Source organism: Leuresthes tenuis, unplaced genomic scaffold (genome assembly GCF_036924035.1).
Source record: "Leuresthes tenuis unplaced genomic scaffold, fLeuTen1.0.hap1 SCAF_1, whole genome shotgun sequence".
NCBI lineage: Eukaryota > Metazoa > Chordata > Actinopteri > Atheriniformes > Atherinopsidae > Leuresthes > Leuresthes tenuis.
In genome coordinates, this window is record NW_027325355.1 from 5,384,055 (window position 1) to 5,405,762 (window position 21,708).

A 21,708-nucleotide genomic window follows, 5' to 3' on the forward strand; every position below is an offset into this window, starting at 1 on the left:
TGATCTGAGAGTCTCAGTTTCAACTGCAGGTAATAATCACATCAGGGATGAAGATGTGCCCACTACATATCAGCCTTTCTTGGCAATTATCTGGTTACAGAGTGTAACCGTATGATTCCAGTACCTATATAATGCACATTTGTCACAGACATTGTTGCTTACGGCCACACCACCCTGAACATGCCCTACCTCGTCTGATCTCGGAAGCCAAGCAGGGTTGGTCCTGGTTAGTACTTGGATGGGAGACTACTTGGGAATACCAGGTGCTGTAAGCTTTTTTTCTTCTCTCTACCATCTACATGTCTTTTGTTGCAACGTCTGATCACCGTGTGACACATGAGGAAGTTGGTCATCTTCAGCTGCTGCTGCTTTGTTGGCAGACACGAAGTGATCTGAGAGTCTCAGTTTCAACTGCAGGTAATAATCACATCAGGGTGAAGATGTGCCCACTACATATCAGCCTTTCTCGGCAATTATCTGGTTACATAGAGTAACCGTATGATTCCAGTACCTATATAATGCACATTTGTTACAGACATTGTTGCTTACGGCCAAACCACCCTGAATATACCAGACCTCGTCTGATCTTTGAAACCAAGCAGGGTTGGGCCTAGTTAGTACTTGGATGGGAGACCGCTTGGGAATACCAGGTGCTGTAAGCTATTTCTCTTCTCTCTTCCACCTGCATGTCTTTTGTTGCAACGTCTGATCACCCTGTGACACATGAGGAAGTTGGTCATCTTCAGCTGCTGCTGCTTTGTTGGCAGACACGAAGTGATCTGAGAGTCTCAGTTTCAACTACAGATAATAATCACATCAAGGATGAAGATTTGCCAGCTGCAAGTTAGCCTTTCTCGGCAATTATCTGGTTACATAGTGTAACCGTATGATTCCAGTACCTATATAATGCACATTGTTCACAGATATTGTTGCTTACGGCCACACCACCCTGAATATGCCCAACCTCGTCTGATCTCGGAAGCCAAGCAGGGTTGGGCCTGGTTAGTACTTGGATGGGAGACTACTTGGGAATACCAGGTGCTGTTAGCTTTTTCTCTTCTCTCTACCACCTACATGTCTTTTGTTGCAACGTCTGATCACCCTGTGAAACATGAGGAAGTTGGTCATCTTCAGCTGCTGCTGCTTTGTTGGCAGACACAAAGTGATCTGAGAGTCTCAGTTTCAACTGCAGGTAATAATCACATCAGGGATGAAGATGTGCCCACTACATATCAGCCTTTCTCGGCAATTATCTGGTTACATAGAGTAACCGTATGATTCCAGTACCTATATAATGCACATTTGTGACAGACATTGTTGCTTACAGCCACACCACCCTGAAAATACCCGACCTCGTCTGATCTCGGAAGCCAAGCAGGGTTGGGCCTGGTTAGTACTTGGATGGGAGACTACTTGGGAATACCAGGTGCTGTAAGCTTTTTCTCTTCTCTCTAGCACCTGCATGTCTTTTGTTGCAACGTCTGATCACCCTGTGACACATGAGGAAGTTGGTCATCTTCAGCTGCTGCTTTGTTGGCAGACACGAAGTGATCTGAGATTCTAAGTTTCAACTGCAGATAATAATCACGTCAGGGAAGAAGATGTGCCCACTACAAGTTAGCCTTTCTCGGCAATTATCTGATTACATAGAGGAACTGTATGATTCCAGTAACGATATAATGCACATTTGTCACAGACATTGTTGCTTACGGCCACACCACCCTGAACATGCCCGACCTCGTCTGATCTCGGAAGCCAAGCAGGGTTGGGCCTTGTTAGTACTTGGATGGGAGACCGCTTGGGAATACCAGGGGCTTTAAGCTTTTTCTCTTCTCTCTACCACCTGCATGTCTTTTGTTGCAACGTCTGATCACCCTGTGACACATGAGGAAGTTGGTCATCTTCAGCTGCTGCAGCTTTGTTGGCAGACACGAAGTGATCTGAGAGTCTCAGTTTCCGCTGGAGAGAATAATCACGACAGGGAAGAAGATGTGCCCAATACGCATCAGCCTTTCTCGGCAATTATCTGGTTACATAGAGGAACTGTATGATTCCAGTACCTATATAATGCACATTGTTCACAGATATTATTGCTTACGGCCACACCACCCTGAATATGCCCGATCTCAGAAGCCAAGCAGGGTTGGGCCTGGTTAGTACTTGGATGGGAGACTGCTTGGGAATACCAGGTGCTGTAAGCTTTTTCTCTTCTCACTACCCCCTGCATGTTTTTTGTTGCAACGTCTGATCACCGTGTGACACATGAGGAAGTTGGTCATCTTCAGCTGCTGCTGCTTTGTTGGCAGACACGAAGTGATCTGAGAGTCTCAGTTTCAACTGCAGATAATAATCACGTCAGGGAAGAAGATGTGCCCACTACAAGTTAGCCTTTCTCGGCAATTATCTGATTACATAGAGGAACTGTATGATTCCAGTACCGATATAATGCACATTTGTCACAGACATTGTTGCTTACGGCCACACCACCCTGAACATGCCCGACCTCGTCTGATCTCGGAAGCCAAGCAGGGTTGGGCCTGGTTAGTACTTGGATGGGAGACCGCTTGGGAATACCAGGTGCTGTAAGCTTTTTCTCTTCTCTCTACCACATGCATGTCTTTTGTTGCAACGTCTGATCACCCTGTGACACATGAGGAAGTTGGTCATCTTCAGCTGCTGCTGGATTGTTGGCAGACACGAAGTGATCGGAGAGTCTCAGTTTCAACTGCAGATAATAATCATGTCAGGGAAGAAGATGTGCCCACTACATATCAGCCTTTCTCTGCAATTATCTGGTTACATAGAGTAACCGTATGATTCCAGTACCTATATAATGCACATTGTTCACAGATATTGTTGCTTACGGCCACACCACCCTGAATATGCCCGACCTCGTCTGATCTCGGAAGCCAAGCAGGGTTGGGCCTGGTTAGTACTTGGATGGGAGACTGCTTTGGAATACCAGGTGCTGTAAGCTTTTTCTCTTCTCTCTCCCACCTGCATGTCTTTTGTTGCAACGTCTGATCACCCTGTGACACATGAGGAAGTTGGTCATCTTCAGCTGCTGCTGCTTTGTTGGCAGACACGAAGTGATCTGAGAGTCTCAGTTTCAACTGCAGGTAATAATCACATCAGGGATGAAGATGTGCCCACTACATATCAGCCTTTCTCGGCAATTATCTGGTTACATAGTGTAACCGTATGATTCCAGTATCTATATAATGCACATTTGTCACAGACATTGTTGCTTACGGCCACACCACCCTGAACATGCCCGACCTCGTCTGATCTCGGAAGCCAAGCAGGGTTGGGCCTGGTTAGTACTTGTATGGGAGACTACTTGGGAATACCAGGTGCTGTAAGCTTTTTTTCTTCTCTCTACCATCTACATGTCTTTTGTTGCAACGTCTGATCACCCTGTGACACATGAGGAAGTTGGTCATCTTCAGCTGCTGCTGCTTTGTTGGCAGACACGAAGTGATCTGAGAGTCTCAGTTTCAACTACAGGTAGTAATCACATCAAGGATGAAGATATGCCCACTACATATCAGCCTTTCTCGGCAATTATCTGGTTACATAGAGGAACCGTATGATTCCAGTACCTATATAATGCACATTGTTCACAGATATTGTTGCTTACGGCCACACCACCCTGAACATGCCCAACCTCGTCTGATCTCGGAAGCCAAGCAGGGTTGGGCCTGGTTATTACTTGGATGGGAGACTTCTTGGGAATACCAGCTGTTGTAAGCTTTTTCTCTTCTCTCTACCACCTACATGTCTTTTGTTGCAACGTCTGATCACCCTGTGACACATGAGGAAGTTGGTCATCTTCAGCTGCTGCTGCTTTGTTGGCAGACACGAAGTGATCTGAGAGTCTCAGTTTCAACTGCAGGTAATAATCACATCAGGGATGAAGATGTGCCCACTACATATCAGCCTTTCTTGGCAATTATCTGGTTACATAGTGTAACCGTATGATTCCAGTACCTATATAATGCACATTTGTCACAGACATTGTTGCTTACGGCCAAACCACCCTGAATATACCAGACCTCGTCTGATCTTGGAAGCCAAGCAGGGTTGGGCCTAGTTAGTACTTGGATGGGAGACCCCTTGGGAATACCAGGTGCTGTAAGCTATTTCTCTTCTCTCTACCACCTGCATGTCTTTTGTTGCAACGTCTGATCACCCTGTGACATATGAGGAAGTTGGTCATCTTCAGCTGCTGCTGCTTTGTTGGCAGACACGAAGTGATCTGAGAGTCTCAGTTTCAACTACAGGTAGTAATCACATCAAGGATGAAGATGTGCCCACTACATATCAGCCTTTCTCTGCAATTATCTGGTTACATAGAGGAACCGTATGATTCCAGTACCTATATAATGCACATTGTTCACAGATATTGTTGCTTTCGGCCACACCACCCTGAACATGCCCAAACTCGTCTGATCTTGGAAGCCAAGCAGGGTTGGACCTGGTTAGTACTTGGATGGGAGACTACTTGGGAATACCAGGTGCTGTAAGCTATTTCTCCTCTCTCAACCACCTGCATGTCTTTTGTTGCAACGTCTGATCACCCTGTGACACATGAGGAAGTTGGTCATCTTCAGCTGCTGCTGCTTTTTTGGCAGACACGAAGTGATCTGAGATTCTAAGTTTCAACTGCAGATAATAATCACGTCAGGGAAGAAGATGTGCCCACTACAAGTTAGCCTACTCGGCAATTATCTGGTTACATAGAGGAACCGTATGATTCCAGTACCGATATAATGCACATTTGTCACAGACATTGTTGCTTACGGCCACACCACCCTGAACATGCCCGACCTCGTCTGATCTCGGAAGCCAAGCAGGGTTGGGCCTGGTTAGTACTTGGGTGGGAGACTACTTGGGAATACCAGGTGCTGTAAGCTTTTTCTCTTCTCTCTACCACCTGCATGTCTTTTGTTGCAACGTCTGATCACCCTGTGACACATGAGGAAGTTGGTCATCTTCAGCTGCTGCTGCTTTGTTGGCAGACAAAAGTGATCTGAGAGTCTCAGTTTCAACTACAGGTAGTAATCACATCAAGGATGAAGATGTGCCCACTACATATCAGCCTTTCTTGGCAATTATCTGGTTACATAGAGGAACTCTATGATTCCAGTACCTATATAATGCACATTTGTGACAGACATTGTCGCTTACGGCCAAACCACCCTGAACATGCCCGACCTCGTCTGATCTCGGAAGCCAAGCAGGGTTGGGCCTGGTTAGTACTTGGGTGGGAGACTACTTGGGAATACCAGGTGCTGTAAGCTTTTTCTCTTCTCTCTACCACCTGCATGTCTTTTGTTGCAACGTCTGATCACCCTGTGACACATGAGGAAGTTGGTCATCTTCAGCTGCTGCTGCTTTGTTGGCAGACAAAAGTGATCTGAGAGTCTCAGTTTCAACTACAGGTAGTAATCACATCAAGGATGAAGATATGCCCACTACATATCAGCCTTTCTTGGCAATTATCTGGTTACATAGAGGAACTGTATGATTCCAGTACCTATATAATGCACATTTGTGACAGACATTGTCGCTTACGGCCAAACCACCCTGAACATGCCCGACCTCGTCTGATCTCGGAAGCCAAGCAGGGTTTGGCCTGGTTAGTACTTGGGTGGGAGACTACTTGGGAATACCAGGTGCTGTAAGCTTTTTCTCTTCTCTCTACCACCTGCATGTCTTTTGTTGCAACGTCTGATCACCCTGTGACACATGAGGAAGTTGGTCATCTTCAGCTGCTGCTGCTTTGTTGGCAGACACGAAGTGATCTGAGAGTCTCAGTTTCCGCTGGAGAGAATAATCACGACATGGAAAAAGATGTGCCTAATACGCATCAGCCTTTCTCAGCAATTATCTGGTTACATAGAGGAACCGTATGATTCCAGTACCTATATAATGCACATTGTTCACAGATATTGTTGCTTACGGCCACACCACCCTGAACATGCCCAACCTCGTCTGATCTCGGAAGCCAAGCAGGGTTGGGCCTGGTTAGTACTTGGATGGGAGACCGCTTGGGAATACCAGGTGCTGTAAGCTTTTTCTCTTCTCTCTACCACCTGCATGTCTTTTGTTGCAACGTCTGATCACCCTGTGACACATGAGGAAGTTGGTCATCTTCAGCTGCTGCTGCTTTGTTGGCAGACACGAAGTGATCTGAGAGTCTCAGTTTCAACTGCAGGTAATAATCACATCAGGGATGAAGATGTGCCCACTACATATCAGCCTTTCTCTGCAATTATCTGGTTACATAGTGTAACCGTATGATTCCAGTACCTATATAATGCACATTGTTCACTGATATTGTTGCTTACGGCCACACCACCCTGAAAATGCCTGACCTCGTCTGATCTCGGAAGCCAAGCAGGGTTGGGCCTGGTTAGTACTTGGATGGGAGACCGCTTGGGAATACCAGGTGCTGTAAGCTTTTTCTCTTCTCTCTACCACATGCATGTCTTTTGTTGCAACGTCTGATCACCCTGTGACACATGAGGAAGTTGGTCATCTTCAGCTGCTGCTGCTTTGTTGGCAGACACGAAGTGATCTGAGAGTCTCAGTTTCAACTGCAGGTAATAATCACATCAGGGATGAAGATGTGCCCACTACATATCAGCCTTTCTCTGCAATTATCTGGTTACATAGTGTAACCGTATGATTCCAGTACCTATATAATGCACATTGTTCACAGATATTGTTGCTTACGGCCACACCACCCTGAAAATGCCTGACCTCGTCTGATCTCGGAAGCCAAGCAGGGTTGGGCCTGGTTAGTACTTGGATGGGAGACTGCTTGGGAATACCAGGTGCTGTAAGCTTTTTCTCTTCTCTCTACCACATGCATGTCTTTTGTTGCAACGTCTGATCACCCTGTGACACATGAGGAAGTTGGTCATCTTCAGCTGCTGCTGCTTTGTTGGCAGACACGAAGTGATCTGAGAGTCTCAGTTTCAACTACAGGTAGTAATCACATCAAGGATGAAGATATGCCCACTACATATCAGCCTTTCTTGGCAATTATCTGGTTACATAGAGGAACTCTATGATTCCAGTACCTATATAATTCACATTTGTCACAGACATTGTCGCTTACGGCCAAACCACCCTGAACATGCCCGACCTCATCTGATCTCGGAAGCCAAGCAGGGTTGGGCCTGGTTAGTACTTGGGTGGGAGACTACTTGGGAATACCAGGTGCTGTAAGCTTTTTCTCTTCTCTCTACCACCTACATGTCTTTTGTTGCAACGTCTGATCACCCTGTGACACATGAGGAAGTTGGTCATCTTCAGCTGCTGCTGCTTTGTTGGCAGACACGAAGTGATCTGAGAGTCTCAGTTTCAACTGCAGGTAATAATCACATCAGGGATGAAGAGGTGCCCACTACATATCAGCCTTTCTCTGCAATTATCTGGTTACATAGTGTAACCGTATGATTCCAGTACCTATATAATGCACATTGTTCACAGATATTGTTGCTTACGGCCACACCACCCTGAAAATGCCTGACCTCGTCTGATCTCGGAAGCCAAGCAGGGTTGGGCCTGGTTAGTACTTGGATGGGAGACTGCTTGGGAATACCAGGTGCTGTAAGCTTTTTCTCTTCTCTCTACCACATGCATGTCTTTTGTTGCAACGTCTGATCACCCTGTGACACATGAGGAAGTTGGTCATCTTCAGCTGCTGCTGCTTTGTTGGCAGACACAAAGTTATCTGAAAGTCTCAGTTTCAACTACAGGTAGTAATCACATCAAGGATGAAGATGTGCCCACTACAAGTTAGCCTTTCTCTGCAATTATCTGGTTACATAGTGTAACCGTATGATTCCAGTACCTATATAATGCATATTGTTCACAGATATTGTTGCTTACGGCCAAACCACCCTGAAAATGCCTGACCTCGTCTGATCTCGGAAGCCAAGCAGGGTTGGGCCTGGTTAGTACTTGGATGGGAGACTGCTTGGGAATACCAGGTGCTGTAAGCTTTTTCTCTTCTCTCTACCACATGCATGTCTTTTGTTGCAACGTCTGATCACCCTGTTACACATGAGGAAGTTGGTCATCTTCAGCTGCTGCTGCTTTGTTGGCAGACACGAAGTGATCTGAGATTCTAAGTTTCAACTGCAGATAATAATCACGTCAGGGAAGAAGATGTGCCCACTACAAGTTAGCCTTTCTCGGCAATTATCTGGTTACATAGTGTAACCGTATGATTCCAGTACCTATATAATGCACATTGTTCACAGATGTTGTTGCTTAAGGCCACACCACCCTGAACATGCCCAACCTCGTCTGATCTCGGAACCCAAGCAGGGTTGGACCTGGTTAGTACTTGGATGGGAGACTGCTTATGAATACCAGGTGCTGGAAGCTTTTTCTCTTCTCTCTACCACCTGCATGTCTTTTGTTGCAACGTCTGATCACCATGTGACACATGAGGAAGTTGGTCATCTTCAGCTGCTGCTGCTTTGTTGGCAGACAAAAGTGATCTGAGAGTCTCAGTTTCAACTACAGGTAGTAATCACATCAAGGATGAAGATGTGCCCACTACATATCAGCCTTTCTTGGCAATTATCTGGTTACATAGAGGAACTCTATGATTCCAGTACCTATATAATGCACATTTGTGACAGACATTGTCGCTTACGGCCAAACCACCCTGAACATGCCCGACCTCGTCTGATCTCGGAAGCCAAGCAGGGTTGGGCCTGGTTAGTACTTGGGTGGGAGACTACTTGGGAATACCAGGTGCTGTAAGCTTTTTCTCTTCTCTCTACCACCTGCATGTCTTTTGTTGCAACGTCTGATCACCCTGTGACACATGAGGAAGTTGGTCATCTTCAGCTGCTGCTGCTTTGTTGGCAGACAAAAGTGATCTGAGAGTCTCAGTTTCAACTACAGGTAGTAATCACATCAAGGATGAAGATATGCCCACTACATATCAGCCTTTCTTGGCAATTATCTGGTTACATAGAGGAACTGTATGATTCCAGTACCTATATAATGCACATTTGTGACAGACATTGTCGCTTACGGCCAAACCACCCTGAACATGCCCGACCTCGTCTGATCTCGGAAGCCAAGCAGGGTTTGGCCTGGTTAGTACTTGGGTGGGAGACTACTTGGGAATACCAGGTGCTGTAAGCTTTTTCTCTTCTCTCTACCACCTGCATGTCTTTTGTTGCAACGTCTGATCACCCTGTGACACATGAGGAAGTTGGTCATCTTCAGCTGCTGCTGCTTTGTTGGCAGACACGAAGTGATCTGAGAGTCTCAGTTTCCGCTGGAGAGAATAATCACGACATGGAAAAAGATGTGCCTAATACGCATCAGCCTTTCTCAGCAATTATCTGGTTACATAGAGGAACCGTATGATTCCAGTACCTATATAATGCACATTGTTCACAGATATTGTTGCTTACGGCCACACCACCCTGAACATGCCCAACCTCGTCTGATCTCGGAAGCCAAGCAGGGTTGGGCCTGGTTAGTACTTGGATGGGAGACCGCTTGGGAATACCAGGTGCTGTAAGCTTTTTCTCTTCTCTCTACCACCTGCATGTCTTTTGTTGCAACGTCTGATCACCCTGTGACACATGAGGAAGTTGGTCATCTTCAGCTGCTGCTGCTTTGTTGGCAGACACGAAGTGATCTGAGAGTCTCAGTTTCAACTGCAGGTAATAATCACATCAGGGATGAAGATGTGCCCACTACATATCAGCCTTTCTCTGCAATTATCTGGTTACATAGTGTAACCGTATGATTCCAGTACCTATATAATGCACATTGTTCACAGATATTGTTGCTTACGGCCACACCACCCTGAAAATGCCTGACCTCGTCTGATCTCGGAAGCCAAGCAGGGTTGGGCCTGGTTAGTACTTGGATGGGAGACCGCTTGGGAATACCAGGTGCTGTAAGCTTTTTCTCTTCTCTCTACCACATGCATGTCTTTTGTTGCAACGTCTGATCACCCTGTGACACATGAGGAAGTTGGTCATCTTCAGCTGCTGCTGCTTTGTTGGCAGACACGAAGTGATCTGAGAGTCTCAGTTTCAACTGCAGGTAATAATCACATCAGGGATGAAGATGTGCCCACTACATATCAGCCTTTCTCTGCAATTATCTGGTTACATAGTGTAACCGTATGATTCCAGTACCTATATAATGCACATTGTTCACAGATATTGTTGCTTACGGCCACACCACCCTGAAAATGCCTGACCTCGTCTGATCTCGGAAGCCAAGCAGGGTTGGGCCTGGTTAGTACTTGGATGGGAGACTGCTTGGGAATACCAGGTGCTGTAAGCTTTTTCTCTTCTCTCTACCACATGCATGTCTTTTGTTGCAACGTCTGATCACCCTGTGACACATGAGGAAGTTGGTCATCTTCAGCTGCTGCTGCTTTGTTGGCAGACACGAAGTGATCTGAGAGTCTCAGTTTCAACTACAGGTAGTAATCACATCAAGGATGAAGATATGCCCACTACATATCAGCCTTTCTTGGCAATTATCTGGTTACATAGAGGAACTCTATGATTCCAGTACCTATATAATTCACATTTGTCACAGACATTGTCGCTTACGGCCAAACCACCCTGAACATGCCCGACCTCATCTGATCTCGGAAGCCAAGCAGGGTTGGGCCTGGTTAGTACTTGGGTGGGAGACTACTTGGGAATACCAGGTGCTGTAAGCTTTTTCTCTTCTCTCTACCACCTACATGTCTTTTGTTGCAACGTCTGATCACCCTGTGACACATGAGGAAGTTGGTCATCTTCAGCTGCTGCTGCTTTGTTGGCAGACACGAAGTGATCTGAGAGTCTCAGTTTCAACTGCAGGTAATAATCACATCAGGGATGAAGAGGTGCCCACTACATATCAGCCTTTCTCTGCAATTATCTGGTTACATAGTGTAACCGTATGATTCCAGTACCTATATAATGCACATTGTTCACAGATATTGTTGCTTACGGCCACACCACCCTGAAAATGCCTGACCTCGTCTGATCTCGGAAGCCAAGCAGGGTTGGGCCTGGTTAGTACTTGGATGGGAGACTGCTTGGGAATACCAGGTGCTGTAAGCTTTTTCTCTTCTCTCTACCACATGCATGTCTTTTGTTGCAACGTCTGATCACCCTGTGACACATGAGGAAGTTGGTCATCTTCAGCTGCTGCTGCTTTGTTGGCAGACACAAAGTTATCTGAAAGTCTCAGTTTCAACTACAGGTAGTAATCACATCAAGGATGAAGATGTGCCCACTACAAGTTAGCCTTTCTCTGCAATTATCTGGTTACATAGTGTAACCGTATGATTCCAGTACCTATATAATGCATATTGTTCACAGATATTGTTGCTTACGGCCAAACCACCCTGAAAATGCCTGACCTCGTCTGATCTCGGAAGCCAAGCAGGGTTGGGCCTGGTTAGTACTTGGATGGGAGACTGCTTGGGAATACCAGGTGCTGTAAGCTTTTTCTCTTCTCTCTACCACATGCATGTCTTTTGTTGCAACGTCTGATCACCCTGTTACACATGAGGAAGTTGGTCATCTTCAGCTGCTGCTGCTTTGTTGGCAGACACGAAGTGATCTGAGATTCTAAGTTTCAACTGCAGATAATAATCACGTCAGGGAAGAAGATGTGCCCACTACAAGTTAGCCTTTCTCGGCAATTATCTGGTTACATAGTGTAACCGTATGATTCCAGTACCTATATAATGCACATTGTTCACAGATGTTGTTGCTTAAGGCCACACCACCCTGAACATGCCCAACCTCGTCTGATCTCGGAACCCAAGCAGGGTTGGACCTGGTTAGTACTTGGATGGGAGACTGCTTATGAATACCAGGTGCTGGAAGCTTTTTCTCTTCTCTCTACCACCTGCATGTCTTTTGTTGCAACGTCTGATCACCATGTGACACATGAGGAAGTTGGTCATCTTCAGCTGCTGCTGCTATGTTGGCAGACACGAAGTGATCTGAGATTCTCAGTTTCAACTGCAGATAATAATCACGACAGGGAAGAAGATGTGCCCACTACAAGTTAGCCTTTCTCGGCAATAATCTGGTTACATAGAGGAACTGTATGATTCCAGTACCGATATAATGCACATTTGTCACAGACATTGTTGCTTACGGCCACACCACCCTGAACATGCCCGACCTCGTCTGATCTCGGAAGCCAAGCAGGGTTGGGCCTGGTTAGTACTTGGATGGGAGACCGCTTGGGAATACCAGGTGCTGTAAGCTTTTTCTCTTCTCTCTACCACCTGCATGTCTTTTGTTGCAACGTCTGATCACCCTGTGACACATGAGGAAGTTGGTCATCTTCAGCTGCTGCTGCTTTGTTGGCAGACACGAAGTGATCTGAGAGTCTCAGTTTCCGCTGGAGAGAATAATCACGACAGGGAAGAAGATGTGCCCAATAAGCATCAGCCTTTCTCGGCAATTATCTGGTTACATAGAGGAACTGTATGATTCCAGTACCGATATAATGCACATTTGTCACAGACATTGTCGCTTATGGCGAAACCACCCTGAATATGCCCGACCTCGTCTGATCTCGGAAGCCAAGCAGGGTTGGGCCTGGTTAGTACTTGGATGGGAGACTGCTTGCGAATACCAGGTGCTGTCACCTTTTTCTCTTCTCTCTACCCCCTGCATGTCTTTTGTTGCAACGTCTGATCACCCTGTGACACATGAGGACGTTGGTCATCTTCAGCTGCTGCTGCTTTGTAGGCAGACACGAAGTGATCTGAGAGTCTCAGTTTCAACTGCAGGTAATAATCACATCAGGGAAGAAGATGTGCCCGATACAAGTTAGCCTTTCTCGGCAATTATCTGGTTACATCGAGGAACTGTATGATTCCAGTACCTACATAATGCACATTTGTCACAGGCATTGTTCCTTACGGACACACCACCGTGAAAATACCCGACCTCGTCTGATCTCGGAAGCCAAGCAGGGTTGGGCCTGGTTAGTACTTGGATGGGAGACTGCTTGGGAATACCAGGTGCTGTAAGCTTTTTCTCTTCTCTCTCCCACCTGCATGTCTTTTGTTGCAACGTCTCATCACCCTGTGACACATGAGGAAGTTGGTCATCTTCAGCTGCTGCTGCTTTGTTGGCAGACACGAAGTGATCTGAGAGTCTCAGTTTCCTCTGGAGAGAATAATCACGATAGGGAAGAAGATGTGCCCAATACGCATCAGCCTTTCTCAGCAATTATCTGGTTACATAGAGGAACTGTATGATTCCAGTACCTATATAATGCACATTTGTGACAGACATTGTTGCTTACGGCCACACCACCCTGAATATGCCCGACCTCGTCTGATCTCGGAAGCCGAGCAGGGTTGGGCCTGGTTAGTACTTGGATGGGCGACAGCTTGGGAATACCAGGTGCTGTAAGCTTTTAGTCTTCTCTCTACCACCTGCATGTCTTTTGTTGCAACGTCTGATCACCCTGTGACACGTGAGGAAGTTGGTCATCTTCAGCTGCTGCTGCTTTGTTGGCAGACACGAAGTGATCTGAGAGTCTCAGTTTCCGCTGGAGAGAATAATCACGACAGGGAAGAAGATGTGCCCACTACATATCATTCTTTCTCGGCAATTATCTGGTTACATAGAGGAACTGTATGATTCCAGTACCTATATAATGCACATTGTTCACCAATGTTGTTGCTTACGGCCACACCACCCTGAATATGCCCGACCTCGTCTGATCTTGGAAGCCAAGCAGGGTTGGGCCTGGTTAGTACTTGGATGGAAGACCGCTTGGGAATACCAGTTGCTGTAAGCTTTTTCTCTTCTCTCTACCACCTGCATGTTTTTTGTTGCAACGTCTGATCACCCTGTGACACATGAGGACGTTGGTCATCTTCAGCTGCTGCTGCTTTGTTGGCAGACACGAAGTGATCTGAGAGTCTCAGTTTCAGATGGAGAGAATAATCACGACAGGGAAGAAGATGTGCCCACTACGCATCAGCCTGTCTCGGCAATTATCTGGTTACATAGAGGAACTGTATGATTCCAGTACCTATATAATGCACATTTGTCACAGGCATTGTTGCTTACGGACACACCACCCTGAAAATACCCGACCTCGTCTGATCTCGGAAGCCAAGCAGGGTTGGGCCTGGTTAGTACTTGGATGGGAGACTGCTTGGGAATACCAGGTGCTGTAAGCTTTTTCTCTTCTCTCTCCCACCTGCATGTCTTTTGTTGCAACGTCTGATCACCCTGTCACACATGAGGAAGTTGGTCATCTTCAGCTGCTGCTGCTTTGTTGGCAGACACGAAGTGATCTGAGAGTCTCAGTTTCCGCTGGAGAGAATAATCACGACAGGGAAGAAGATGTGCCCAATACGCATCAGCCTTTCTCGGCAATTATCTGGTTACATAGAGGAACTGTATGATTCCAGTACCTATATAATGCACATTTGTCACAGACATTGTCGCTTATGGCCAAACCACCCTGAACATGCCCGACCTCGTCTGATCTCCGAAGCCAAGCAGGGTTGGGCCTGGTTAGTACTTGGATGGGAGACCGCTTGGGAATACCAGGTGCTGTAAGCTTTTTCTCTTCTCTCTACCACCTGCATGTCTTTTGTTGCAACGTCTGATCACCCTGTGACACATGAGGAAGTTGGTCATCTTCAGCTGCTGCTGCTTTGTTGGCAGACACTAAGTGATCTGAGAGTCTCAGTTTCCGCTGGAGAGAATAATCACGACAGGGAAGAAAATGTGCCCACTACATATCAGCCTTTCTCGGCAATTATCTGGTTACATAGAGGAACCGTATGATTCCAGTACCTATATAATGCACATTTGTCACAGATATTGTTGCTTACGTCCACACCACCCTGAACATGCCCGACCTCGTCTGATCTTGGAAGCCAAGCAGGGTTGGGCCTGGTTAGTACTTGGATGGAAGACCGCTTGGGAATACCAGGTGCTGTAAGCTTTTTCTCTTCTCTCTACCACCTGCATGTCTTTTGTTGCAACGTCTGATCACCCTCTGACACATGAGGAAGTTGGTCATCTTCAGCTGCTGCTGCTTTGTTGGCAGACACTAAGTGATCTGAGAGTCTCAGTTTCCGCTGGAGAGAATAATCACGACAGGGAAGAAAATGTGCCCACTACATATCAGCCTTTCTCGGCAATTATCTGGTTACATAGAGGAACCGTATGATTCCAGTACCTATATAATGCACATTTGTCACAGATATTGTTGCTTACGTCCACACCACCCTGAACATGCCCGACCTCGTCTGATCTTGGAAGCCAAGCAGGGTTGGGCCTGGTTAGTACTTGGATGGAAGACTACTTGGGGATACCAGGTGCTGTAAGCTTCTTCTCTTCTCTCTACCACCTGCATGTCTTTTGTTGCAACGTCTGATCACCCTCTGACACATGAGGAAGTTGGTCATCTTCAGCTGCTGCTGCTTTGTTGGCAGACACGAAGTGATCTGAGAGTCTCAGTTTCAACTACAGATAATAATCACATCAGGGATGAAGATGTGCCCACTACAAGTTAGCCTTTCTCGGCAATTATCTGGTTACATAGAGGAACTGTATGATTCCAGTACCTATATAATGTACATTGTTCACAGATATTGTTGCTTACGGCCACACCACCCTGAACATGCCCGACCTCGTCTGATCTCGGAAGCCAAGCAGGGTTGGGCCTGGTTAGTACTTGGATGGGAGACTGCTTGGGAATACCAGGTGCTGTAAGCTTTTTCTCTTCTCTCTCCCACCTGCATGTCTTTTGTTGCAACGTCTGATCACCCTCTGACACATGAGGAAGTTGGTCATCTTCAGCTGCTGCTGCTTTGTTGGCAGACACTAAGTGATCTGAGAGTTTCAGTTTCCGCTGGAGAGAATAATCACGACAGGGATTAAGATGTGCCCACTACATATCAGCCTTTCTCGGCAATTATCTGGTTACATAGAGGAACCGTATGATTCCAGTACCTATATAATGCACATTGTTCACAGATATTGTTGCTTACGGCCACACCACCCTGAACATGCCCAACCTCGTCTGATCTTGGAAGCCAAGCAGGGTTGGGCCTGGTTAGTACTTGGATGGGAGACTAATTGGGAATACCAGGTGCTGTAAAATTTTTCTCTTCTCTCTACCACGTGCATGTCTTTTGTTGCAACGTCTGATCACCCTGTGACACATGAGGAAGTTGGTCATCTTCAGCTGCTGCTGCTTTGTTGGCAGACACGAAGTGATCTGAGAGTCTCAGTTTCAACTACAGGTAGTAATCACATCAAGGATGAAGATATGCCCACTACATATCAGCCTTTCTTGGCAATTATCTGGTTACATAGAGGAACTGTATGATTCCAGTACCTATATAATGCACATTTGTGACAGACATTGTCGCTTACGGCCAAACCACCCTGAACATGCCCGACCTCGTCTGATCTCGGAAGCCAAGCAGGGTTTGGCCTGGTTAGTACTTGGGTGGGAGACTACTTGGGAATACCAGGTGCTGTAAGCTTTTTCTCTTCTCTCTACCACCTGCATGTCTTTTGTTGCAACGTCTGATCACCCTGTGACACATGAGGAAGTTGGTCATCTTCAGCTGCTGCTGCTTTGTTGGCAGACACGAAGTGATCTGAGAGTCTCAGTTTCCGCTGGAGAGAATAATCACGACATGGAAAAAGATGTGCCTAATACGCATCAGCCTTTCTCAGCAATTATCTGGTTACATAGAGGAACCGTATGATTCCAGTACCCATATAATGCACATTGTTCACAGATATTGTTGCTTACGGCCACACCACCCTGAACATGCCCAACCTCGTCTGATCTCGGAAGCCAAGCAGGGTTGGGCCTGGTTAGTACTTGGATGGGAGACCGCTTGGGAATACCAGGTGCTGTAAGCTTTTTCTCTTCTCTCTACCACCTGCATGTCTTTTGTTGCAACGTCTGATCACCCTGTGACACGAGGAAGTTGGTCATCTTCAGCTGCTGCTGCTTTGTTGGCAGACACGAAGTGATCTGAGAGTCTCAGTTTCAACTGCAGGTAATAATCACATCAGGGATGAAGATGTGCCCACTACATATCAGCCTTTCTCTGCAATTATCTGGTTACATAGTGTAACCGTATGATTCCAGTACCTATATAATGCACATTGTTCACAGATATTGTTGCTTACGGCCACACCACCCTGAAAATGCCTGACCTCGTCTGATCTCGGAAGCCAAGCAGGGTTGGGCCTGGTTAGTACTTGGATGGAAGACCGCTTGGGAATACCAGTTGCTGTAAGCTTTTTCTCTTCTCTCTACCACCTGCATGTTTTTTGTTGCAACGTCTGATCACCCTGTGACACATGAGGACGTTGGTCATCTTCAGCTGCTGCTGCTTTGTTGGCAGACACGAAGTGATCTGAGAGTCTCAGTTTCAGATGGAGAGAATAATCACGACAGGGAAGAAGATGTGCCCACTACGCATCAGCCTTTCTCGGCAATTATCTGGTTACATAGAGGAACTGTATGATTCCAGTACCTATATAATGCACATTTGTCACAGGCATTGTTGCTTACGGACACACCACCCTGAAAATACCCGACCTCGTCTGATCTCGGAAGCCAAGCAGGGTTGGGCCTGGTTAGTACTTGGATGGGAGACTGCTTGGGAATACCAGGTGCTGTAAGCTTTTTCTCTTCTCTCTCCCACCTGCATGTCTTTTGTTGCAACGTCTGATCACCCTGTGACACATGAGGAAGTTGGTCATCTTCAGCTGCTGCTGCTTTGTTGGCAGACACTAAGTGATCTGAGAGTCTCAGTTTCCGCTGGAGAGAATAATCACGACAGGGAAGAAAATGTGCCCACTACATATCAGCCTTTCTCGGCAATTATCTGGTTACATAGAGGAACCGTATGATTCCAGTACCTATATAATGCACATTTGTCACAGATATTGTTGCTTACGTCCACACCACCCTGAACATGCCCGACCTCGTCTGATCTTGGAAGCCAAGCAGGGTTGGGCCTGGTTAGTACTTGGATGGAAGACCGCTTGGGAATACCAGGTGCTGTAAGCTTTTTCTCTTCTCTCTACCACCTGCATGTCTTTTGTTGCAACGTCTGATCACCCTCTGACACATGAGGAAGTTGGTCATCTTCAGCTGCTGCTGCTTTGTTGGCAGACACTAAGTGATCTGAGAGTCTCAGTTTCCGCTGGAGAGAATAATCACGACAGGGAAGAAAATGTGCCCACTACATATCAGCCTTTCTCGGCAATTATCTGGTTACATAGAGGAACCGTATGATTCCAGTACCTATATAATGCACATTTGTCACAGATATTGTTGCTTACGTCCACACCACCCTGAACATGCCCGACCTCGTCTGATCTTGGAAGCCAAGCAGGGTTGGGCCTGGTTAGTACTTGGATGGAAGACTACTTGGGGATACCAGGTGCTGTAAGCTTCTTCTCTTCTCTCTACCACCTGCATGTCTTTTGTTGCAACGTCTGATCACCCTCTGACACATGAGGAAGTTGGTCATCTTCAGCTGCTGCTGCTTTGTTGGCAGACACGAAGTGATCTGAGAGTCTCAGTTTCAACTACAGATAATAATCACATCAGGGATGAAGATGTGCCCACTACAAGTTAGCCTTTCTCGGCAATTATCTGGTTACATAGAGGAACTGTATGATTCCAGTACCTATATAATGTACATTGTTCACAGATATTGTTGCTTACGGCCACACCACCCTGAACATGCCCGACCTCGTCTGATCTCGGAAGCCAAGCAGGGTTGGGCCTGGTTAGTACTTGGATGGGAGACTGCTTGGGAATACCAGGTGCTGTAAGCTTTTTCTCTTCTCTCTCCCACCTGCATGTCTTTTGTTGCAACGTCTGATCACCCTCTGACACATGAGGAAGTTGGTCATCTTCAGCTGCTGCTGCTTTGTTGGCAGACACTAAGTGATCTGAGAGTTTCAGTTTCCGCTGGAGAGAATAATCACGACAGGGATTAAGATGTGCCCACTACATATCAGCCTTTCTCGGCAATTATCTGGTTACATAGAGGAACCGTATGATTCCAGTACCTATATAATGCACATTGTTCACAGATATTGTTGCTTACGGCCACACCACCCTGAACATGCCCAACCTCGTCTGATCTTGGAAGCCAAGCAGGGTTGGGCCTGGTTAGTACTTGGATGGGAGACTAATTGGGAATACCAGGTGCTGTAAAATTTTTCTCTTCTCTCTACCACGTGCATGTCTTTTGTTGCAACGTCTGATCACCCTGTGACACATGAGGAAGTTGGTCATCTTCAGCTGCTGCTGCTTTGTTGGCAGACACGAAGTGATCTGAGAGTCTCAGTTTCAACTACAGGTAGTAATCACATCAAGGATGAAGATATGCCCACTACATATCAGCCTTTCTTGGCAATTATCTGGTTACATAGAGGAACTGTATGATTCCAGTACCTATATAATGCACATTTGTGACAGACATTGTCGCTTACGGCCAAACCACCCTGAACATGCCCGACCTCGTCTGATCTCGGAAGCCAAGCAGGGTTTGGCCTGGTTAGTACTTGGGTGGGAGACTACTTGGGAATACCAGGTGCTGTAAGCTTTTTCTCTTCTCTCTACCACCTGCATGTCTTTTGTTGCAACGTCTGATCACCCTGTGACACATGAGGAAGTTGGTCATCTTCAGCTGCTGCTGCTTTGTTGGCAGACACGAAGTGATCTGAGAGTCTCAGTTTCCGCTGGAGAGAATAATCACGACATGGAAAAAGATGTGCCTAATACGCATCAGCCTTTCTCAGCAATTATCTGGTTACATAGAGGAACCGTATGATTCCAGTACCCATATAATGCACATTGTTCACAGATATTGTTGCTTACGGCCACACCACCCTGAACATGCCCAACCTCGTCTGATCTCGGAAGCCAAGCAGGGTTGGGCCTGGTTAGTACTTGGATGGGAGACCGCTTGGGAATACCAGGTGCTGTAAGCTTTTTCTCTTCTCTCTACCACCTGCATGTCTTTTGTTGCAACGTCTGATCACCCTGTGACACGAGGAAGTTGGTCATCTTCAGCTGCTGCTGCTTTGTTGGCAGACACGAAGTGATCTGAGAGTCTCAGTTTCAACTGCAGGTAATAATCACATCAGGGATGAAGATGTGCCCACTACATATCAGCCTTTCTCTGCAATTATCTGGTTACATAGTGTAACCGTATGATTCCAGTACCTATATAATGCACATTGTTCACAGATATTGTTGCTTACGGCCACACCACCCTGAAAATGCCTGACCTCGTCTGATCTCGGAAGCCAAGCAGGGTTGGGCCTGGTTAGTACTTGGATGGGAGACCGCTTGGGAATACCAGGTGCTGTAATTTTTTTCTCTTCTCTCTACCACATGCATTTCTTTTGTTGCAACGTCTGATCACCCTGTGACACATGAGGAAGTTGGTCATCTTCAGCTGCTGCTGCTTTGTTGGCAGACACGAAGTGATCTGAGAGTCTCAGTTTCAACTGCAGGTAATAATCACATCAGGGATGAAGATGTGCCCACTACATATCAGCCTTTCTCTGCAATTATCTGGTTACATAGTGTAACCGTATGATTCCAGTACCTATATAATGCACATTGTTCACAGATATTGTTGCTTACGGCCACACCACCCTGAAAATGCCTGACCTCGTCTGATCTCGGAAGCCAAGCAGGGTTGGGCCTGGTTAGTACTTGGATGGGAGACTGCTTGCGAATACCAGGTGCTGTCAGCTTTTTCTCTTCTCTCTACCCCCTGCATGTCTTTTGTTGCAACGTCTGATCACCCTGTGACACATGAGGACGTTGGACATCTTCAGCTGCTGCTGCTTTGTAGGCAGACACGAAGTGATCTGAGAGTCTCAGTTTCAACTGCAGGTAATAATCACATCAGGGAAGAAGATGTGCCCGATACAAGTTAGCCTTTCTCGGCAATTATCTGGTTACATCGAGGAACTGTATGATTCCAGTACCTACATAATGCACATTTGTCACAGGCATTGTTGCTTACGGACACACCACCGTGAAAATACCCGACCTCGTCTGATCTCGGAAGCCAAGCAGGGTTGGGCCTGGTTAGTACTTGGATGGGAGACTGCTTGGGAATACCAGATGCTGTAAGCTTTTTCTCTTCTCTCTCCCACCTGCATGTCTTTTGTTGCAACGTCTGATCACCCTGTGACACATGAGGAAGTTGGTCATCTTCAGCTGCTGCTGCTTTGTTGGCAGACACGAAGTGATCTGAGAGTCTCAGTTTCCGCTTGAGAGAATAATCACGATAGGGAAGAAGATGTGCCCAATACGCATCAGCCTTTCTCAGCAATTATCTGGTTACATAGAGGAACTGTATGATTCCAGTACCTATATAATGCACATTTGTGACAGACATTGTTGCTTACGGCCACACCACCCTGAATATGCCAGACCTCGTCTGATCTCGGAAGCCGAGCAGGGTTGGGCCTGGTTAGTACTTGGATAGGCGACAGCTTGGGAATACCAGGTGCTGTAAGCTTTTAGTCTTCTCTCTACCACCTGCATGTCTTTTGTTGCAACGTCTGATCACCCTGTGACACGTGAGGAAGTTGGTCATCTTCAGCTGCTGCTGCTTTGTTGGCAGACACGAAGTGA

General features: G+C 46.6%; 1 protein-coding gene, 29 non-coding genes and 27 pseudogenes across 30 annotated transcripts in view; 56 read left to right on the forward strand and 1 right to left on the reverse strand.

Annotated features, from left to right (window-relative positions):
* Window positions 1-21,708, reverse strand: part of LOC140301715 (NLR family CARD domain-containing protein 3-like) — a 483,071-nt gene that overhangs the window by 188,613 nt on the left and 272,750 nt on the right. The gene's annotated exons all lie outside the window — the stretch shown is intronic.
* On the forward strand, window positions 157-275 carry LOC140309763 (5S ribosomal RNA; annotated as a pseudogene).
* On the forward strand, window positions 544-662 carry LOC140297591 (5S ribosomal RNA). Its single transcript, XR_011913314.1, has one exon. It is a non-coding gene; the product is annotated as a 5S ribosomal RNA (ribosomal RNA).
* Window positions 932-1,050, forward strand: LOC140300281 (5S ribosomal RNA; annotated as a pseudogene).
* LOC140298908 (5S ribosomal RNA) lies at window positions 1,320-1,438 on the forward strand. The gene has a single exon (XR_011914505.1). It is a non-coding gene; the product is annotated as a 5S ribosomal RNA (ribosomal RNA).
* Window positions 1,705-1,823, forward strand: LOC140314234 (5S ribosomal RNA; annotated as a pseudogene).
* Window positions 2,093-2,201, forward strand: LOC140290240 (5S ribosomal RNA; annotated as a pseudogene).
* On the forward strand, window positions 2,471-2,589 carry LOC140297206 (5S ribosomal RNA). The gene has a single exon (XR_011913038.1). It is a non-coding gene; the product is annotated as a 5S ribosomal RNA (ribosomal RNA).
* On the forward strand, window positions 2,859-2,977 carry LOC140297421 (5S ribosomal RNA). The gene has a single exon (XR_011913157.1). It is a non-coding gene; the product is annotated as a 5S ribosomal RNA (ribosomal RNA).
* On the forward strand, window positions 3,247-3,365 carry LOC140296647 (5S ribosomal RNA). The gene has a single exon (XR_011912983.1). It is a non-coding gene; the product is annotated as a 5S ribosomal RNA (ribosomal RNA).
* On the forward strand, window positions 3,635-3,753 carry LOC140291929 (5S ribosomal RNA; annotated as a pseudogene).
* On the forward strand, window positions 4,023-4,141 carry LOC140299764 (5S ribosomal RNA; annotated as a pseudogene).
* Window positions 4,411-4,529, forward strand: LOC140299484 (5S ribosomal RNA; annotated as a pseudogene).
* On the forward strand, window positions 4,798-4,916 carry LOC140279247 (5S ribosomal RNA). The gene has a single exon (XR_011909330.1). It is a non-coding gene; the product is annotated as a 5S ribosomal RNA (ribosomal RNA).
* Window positions 5,185-5,303, forward strand: LOC140281338 (5S ribosomal RNA). The gene has a single exon (XR_011909740.1). It is a non-coding gene; the product is annotated as a 5S ribosomal RNA (ribosomal RNA).
* Window positions 5,572-5,690, forward strand: LOC140299195 (5S ribosomal RNA; annotated as a pseudogene).
* On the forward strand, window positions 5,960-6,078 carry LOC140295511 (5S ribosomal RNA). The gene has a single exon (XR_011912876.1). It is a non-coding gene; the product is annotated as a 5S ribosomal RNA (ribosomal RNA).
* On the forward strand, window positions 6,348-6,466 carry LOC140300383 (5S ribosomal RNA). Its single transcript, XR_011914825.1, has one exon. It is a non-coding gene; the product is annotated as a 5S ribosomal RNA (ribosomal RNA).
* LOC140291693 (5S ribosomal RNA) lies at window positions 6,736-6,854 on the forward strand. Its single transcript, XR_011912477.1, has one exon. It is a non-coding gene; the product is annotated as a 5S ribosomal RNA (ribosomal RNA).
* On the forward strand, window positions 7,124-7,242 carry LOC140301142 (5S ribosomal RNA). Its single transcript, XR_011914903.1, has one exon. It is a non-coding gene; the product is annotated as a 5S ribosomal RNA (ribosomal RNA).
* Window positions 7,512-7,630, forward strand: LOC140291704 (5S ribosomal RNA). The gene has a single exon (XR_011912478.1). It is a non-coding gene; the product is annotated as a 5S ribosomal RNA (ribosomal RNA).
* On the forward strand, window positions 7,900-8,018 carry LOC140292273 (5S ribosomal RNA). Its single transcript, XR_011912531.1, has one exon. It is a non-coding gene; the product is annotated as a 5S ribosomal RNA (ribosomal RNA).
* Window positions 8,288-8,406, forward strand: LOC140296796 (5S ribosomal RNA; annotated as a pseudogene).
* On the forward strand, window positions 8,675-8,793 carry LOC140281422 (5S ribosomal RNA). The gene has a single exon (XR_011909744.1). It is a non-coding gene; the product is annotated as a 5S ribosomal RNA (ribosomal RNA).
* LOC140299196 (5S ribosomal RNA) lies at window positions 9,062-9,180 on the forward strand (annotated as a pseudogene).
* LOC140295523 (5S ribosomal RNA) lies at window positions 9,450-9,568 on the forward strand. Its single transcript, XR_011912877.1, has one exon. It is a non-coding gene; the product is annotated as a 5S ribosomal RNA (ribosomal RNA).
* On the forward strand, window positions 9,838-9,956 carry LOC140300395 (5S ribosomal RNA). Its single transcript, XR_011914826.1, has one exon. It is a non-coding gene; the product is annotated as a 5S ribosomal RNA (ribosomal RNA).
* LOC140291715 (5S ribosomal RNA) lies at window positions 10,226-10,344 on the forward strand. Its single transcript, XR_011912479.1, has one exon. It is a non-coding gene; the product is annotated as a 5S ribosomal RNA (ribosomal RNA).
* On the forward strand, window positions 10,614-10,732 carry LOC140301263 (5S ribosomal RNA). Its single transcript, XR_011914908.1, has one exon. It is a non-coding gene; the product is annotated as a 5S ribosomal RNA (ribosomal RNA).
* Window positions 11,002-11,120, forward strand: LOC140291726 (5S ribosomal RNA). Its single transcript, XR_011912480.1, has one exon. It is a non-coding gene; the product is annotated as a 5S ribosomal RNA (ribosomal RNA).
* Window positions 11,390-11,508, forward strand: LOC140292284 (5S ribosomal RNA). Its single transcript, XR_011912532.1, has one exon. It is a non-coding gene; the product is annotated as a 5S ribosomal RNA (ribosomal RNA).
* On the forward strand, window positions 11,778-11,896 carry LOC140296798 (5S ribosomal RNA; annotated as a pseudogene).
* LOC140297305 (5S ribosomal RNA) lies at window positions 12,166-12,284 on the forward strand. Its single transcript, XR_011913052.1, has one exon. It is a non-coding gene; the product is annotated as a 5S ribosomal RNA (ribosomal RNA).
* Window positions 12,554-12,672, forward strand: LOC140281579 (5S ribosomal RNA; annotated as a pseudogene).
* LOC140305715 (5S ribosomal RNA) lies at window positions 12,942-13,060 on the forward strand (annotated as a pseudogene).
* Window positions 13,330-13,448, forward strand: LOC140299863 (5S ribosomal RNA; annotated as a pseudogene).
* LOC140301560 (5S ribosomal RNA) lies at window positions 13,718-13,836 on the forward strand (annotated as a pseudogene).
* LOC140292543 (5S ribosomal RNA) lies at window positions 14,106-14,224 on the forward strand. Its single transcript, XR_011912563.1, has one exon. It is a non-coding gene; the product is annotated as a 5S ribosomal RNA (ribosomal RNA).
* On the forward strand, window positions 14,494-14,612 carry LOC140298096 (5S ribosomal RNA). Its single transcript, XR_011913774.1, has one exon. It is a non-coding gene; the product is annotated as a 5S ribosomal RNA (ribosomal RNA).
* On the forward strand, window positions 14,882-15,000 carry LOC140300399 (5S ribosomal RNA; annotated as a pseudogene).
* On the forward strand, window positions 15,270-15,388 carry LOC140288930 (5S ribosomal RNA; annotated as a pseudogene).
* Window positions 15,658-15,776, forward strand: LOC140268730 (5S ribosomal RNA). The gene has a single exon (XR_011907557.1). It is a non-coding gene; the product is annotated as a 5S ribosomal RNA (ribosomal RNA).
* On the forward strand, window positions 16,046-16,164 carry LOC140314709 (5S ribosomal RNA; annotated as a pseudogene).
* On the forward strand, window positions 16,434-16,552 carry LOC140299197 (5S ribosomal RNA; annotated as a pseudogene).
* On the forward strand, window positions 16,822-16,940 carry LOC140295537 (5S ribosomal RNA). Its single transcript, XR_011912879.1, has one exon. It is a non-coding gene; the product is annotated as a 5S ribosomal RNA (ribosomal RNA).
* Window positions 17,208-17,326, forward strand: LOC140299899 (5S ribosomal RNA; annotated as a pseudogene).
* On the forward strand, window positions 17,596-17,714 carry LOC140292556 (5S ribosomal RNA). Its single transcript, XR_011912566.1, has one exon. It is a non-coding gene; the product is annotated as a 5S ribosomal RNA (ribosomal RNA).
* LOC140300400 (5S ribosomal RNA) lies at window positions 17,984-18,102 on the forward strand (annotated as a pseudogene).
* Window positions 18,372-18,490, forward strand: LOC140288931 (5S ribosomal RNA; annotated as a pseudogene).
* On the forward strand, window positions 18,760-18,878 carry LOC140268794 (5S ribosomal RNA). The gene has a single exon (XR_011907563.1). It is a non-coding gene; the product is annotated as a 5S ribosomal RNA (ribosomal RNA).
* On the forward strand, window positions 19,148-19,266 carry LOC140314716 (5S ribosomal RNA; annotated as a pseudogene).
* LOC140299200 (5S ribosomal RNA) lies at window positions 19,536-19,654 on the forward strand (annotated as a pseudogene).
* Window positions 19,924-20,042, forward strand: LOC140295548 (5S ribosomal RNA). The gene has a single exon (XR_011912880.1). It is a non-coding gene; the product is annotated as a 5S ribosomal RNA (ribosomal RNA).
* LOC140297404 (5S ribosomal RNA) lies at window positions 20,310-20,428 on the forward strand. Its single transcript, XR_011913142.1, has one exon. It is a non-coding gene; the product is annotated as a 5S ribosomal RNA (ribosomal RNA).
* Window positions 20,698-20,816, forward strand: LOC140299869 (5S ribosomal RNA; annotated as a pseudogene).
* LOC140313775 (5S ribosomal RNA) lies at window positions 21,086-21,204 on the forward strand (annotated as a pseudogene).
* LOC140276611 (5S ribosomal RNA) lies at window positions 21,474-21,592 on the forward strand (annotated as a pseudogene).